We start from the raw sequence: 3,159 nt of genomic DNA on the forward strand, positions 1-3,159 counted from the left end.
AAAATAACGATATTTACTAGACCGATTTCTAAAAGGTTGCGGAAATTTGTTTAAACATACTATTCTGATATCAACGTACCATATCGCTGGTGGGGAACTGAGAAAATTTTTTAAAAATATTTTTTATTTTTATCGTTTTAAGTATATTTAAAGTGCATCATTTTAGAGGTTTGTATTCTTACATGAGATACTTAAAAAGCTGTTTTTCGGTACACCCTAATATGCAGGTTAACACAACTCAGAATAGAACTAAAATTTAATACAGAATCCCAGTTTTCGAACGATATTTTTTCTACGCGATTAATCTTTAAAACGATTTGTTTTATTTCTCATTTTAAAAGAGGAATTTGAATTACTTTTTTCCTCAAGACTCTTTTTTGATACACTAAATCACCATTGATGGTCCTACAGCAAACCTATCCGATCGACTCAGTATAACTTTCTGAGTGATTATGCCCATCTGTTAGTTAATTAGTTAGTTAGTTAGTTAGTTAGTTAGTTAGTTAGTTAGTTAGTGTTAGTTAGTTAGTTATTTATTAGTTAGTTTTTTAGTGTTTTGTTAGTTCGTTAGTTCGTTCGTTAGTTCGTTAGTTAGTTTAGTTTCGTTAGTCGTTAGTTTAGTTCGTAATTTATTTAGTTAGTTTGTTAGTTAGTTAGTAGTTAGTTAGTTAGTAGTTAGTTAGTAGTAGTTAGTAGTTAGTAGTTAGTTAGTTAGTTAGTAGTTAGTAGGTAGTTAGTTAGTTAGTTAGTTAGTTAGTTAGGTAGTAGTTAGTTAGTTAGTTAGTTAGTTAGTTAGTTAGTTAGGTAGTTAGTTAGTTAGTTAGTTTAGTTAGTTAGTTAGTTAGTTAGTTAGTTAGTAGTTAGTAGTTAGTTAGTAGTTAGTTAGTAGTTAGTTAGTAGTTAGTAGTTAGTAGTAGTTAGTTAGTAGTTAGTTAGTTAGTTAGTTAGTTAGTTAGTAGTTAGTTAGTTAGTAGTAGTTAGTAGTTAGTTAGTTAGTTAGTTAGTTAGTTAGTTAGTTAGTTGTAGTTAGTTAGTTAGTTAGTTAGTTAGTTAGTTAGTTAGTTAGTTAGTAGTTAGTTAGTTAGTTAGTTAGTTAGTTAGTTAGTTAGTAGTTAGTTAGTTAGTTAGTTAGTTAGTAGTTAGTTAGTTAGTAGTTAGTTAGTTAGTTAGTAGTTAGTAGTGTTAGTTAGTTAGTTAGTTAGTTAGTTAGTTAGTAGTTAGTTAGTTAGTTAGTTAGTAGTTAGTTAGTTAGTTAGTTAGTTAGTGAGTTAGTTAGTTAGTAGTTAGTTAGTTAGTAGTTAGTTAGTTAGTTAGTAGTTAGTTAGTAGTAGTTAGTTAGTTAGTAGTTAGTTAGTAGTTAGTTAGTTAGTTAGTTAGTTAGTTAGTAGTTAGTTAGTTAGTAGTAGTTAGTTAGTTAGTTAGTTAGTTAGTTAGTTAGTTAGTAGTTAGTAGTTAGTTAGTTAGAGTTAGTTAGTAGTAGTTAGTTAGTTAGTTAGTTAGTAGTTAGTTAGTTAGTTAGTTAGTTGTTAGTTAGTTAGTAGTAGTTAGTAGTTAGTTAGTAGTTAGTTAGTTGTTAGGTAGTTAGTTAGTAGTTAGTTTAGTTAGTTAGTTAGTTAGTTAGTAGTAGTTAGTTAGTTAGTTAGTTAGTTAGTAGTTAGTAGTTAGTTAGTTAGTTAGTTAGTAGTTAGTTAGTTAGTTAGTTAGTTAGTTAGTTAGTAGTAGTTAGTTAGTTAGTTAGTAGTTAGTTAGTTAGTAGTTAGTAGTTAGAGTTAGTAGTTAGTTAGTTAGTTAGTTAGTTAGTTAGTTAGTTAGTTAGAGTTAGTTAGTTAGTTAGTTAGTTAGTAGTTAGTTAGTTAGTTAGTAGTTAGTTAGTTAGTTAGTTTAGTTAGTTAGTTAGTTAGTTAGGTAGTTAGTTAGTTAGTTAGTAGTTAGTTAGTAGTTAGTTAGTTAGTAGTTAGTTAGTTAGTTAGTTAGTTAGTTAGTTAGTTAGTTAGTTAGTTAGTTAGTTAGTTAGTAGTTAGTTAGTTAGTTAGTTAGTTAGTTAGTTAGTTAGTTAGTTAGTTAGTTAGTTAGTTAGTTAGTTAGTTAGTTAGTTAGTTAGTTAGTTAGTTAGTAGTTAGTTAGTTAGTTAGTTAGTTAGTTAGTTAGTTAGTTAGTTAGTTAGTTAGTTAGTTAGTTAGTTAGTTAGTTAGTTAGTTAGTTAGTAGTTAGTTAGTTAGTTAGTTAGTTAGTTAGTTATAATAACTGTCGTTTTTGTCCCTTGCAAAAAATTTTCATAAATCCTTCATTTGCATTTCTATTCGACAAAACATATTTAGCTCCATTTCGTGTCACCATCGACTTTCGTTTCTTATATCTTCAAACTTTCTTGCATGTTAAATTTTGTCTTCTTCTTAAATTTTGTTTATTTTTGTTGTTAGCAATTTAAGTAAAGTGTTACAATAATGCTCTTCTTTTTTAATGTTTTTGATAAAGTTATTGAACATTTTCAAGTGACACTTTAAGAAATGATGTTGCCAACTAAACAACAAAGAATTATTTCAAGATTGTAAGAGCTTTTCGTTTCGTGTGTTTTTACATGTAGGTATGGGTGTCTGAGTGTGCTTTCTTTTTCTAATTTTTGTAGCCAGTATCGGTGTAATAAATGTAGTCCTTTTAAAGAATACAATTGTTGCATGTTTGATCACAAGTGTATGTGTGTGGAACATGCAAGCGTAATGGACATATAAATTGTGATATGATATGAAATGAGTAAGACGTTTTTTACTGCAAAGGTGGTAAGGTGAGTAAAACTAATTTTGTCTTTTTGCACAACGACAAATATTGTTGCATTTCAATGACTATTTCTCTGGCTTGTGTTATGGGAATGATAAAATGGATTACTTTATTATCCGCTTTTAACTTGTCGAAGATACATATTTAATTATTAAATATTTTTATTCATGCTCAAGTTATATTTTTAAACATATTTCTAAAATTTCTGATTATGACCTTTTGCCAAGACATAATAGTTTACAAAACCATCTAAGAATTTCACATTTTCCTTGTAAGAAAAATCTAAAAATATTTAAAATACAATATGGCCACCTTAAAAGTAAATAATATTTCCTTTAATACATCTCTATTCTTTTTTTTCGTAGCAATAATGAGTGAGTTCAA

Source organism: Lucilia sericata, unplaced genomic scaffold, assembly GCF_015586225.1.
Source record: "Lucilia sericata isolate MDLA Ls3-8-SP2 unplaced genomic scaffold, ASM1558622v1 Contig000411F_arrow, whole genome shotgun sequence".
NCBI classification, from domain to species: domain Eukaryota; kingdom Metazoa; phylum Arthropoda; class Insecta; order Diptera; family Calliphoridae; genus Lucilia; species Lucilia sericata.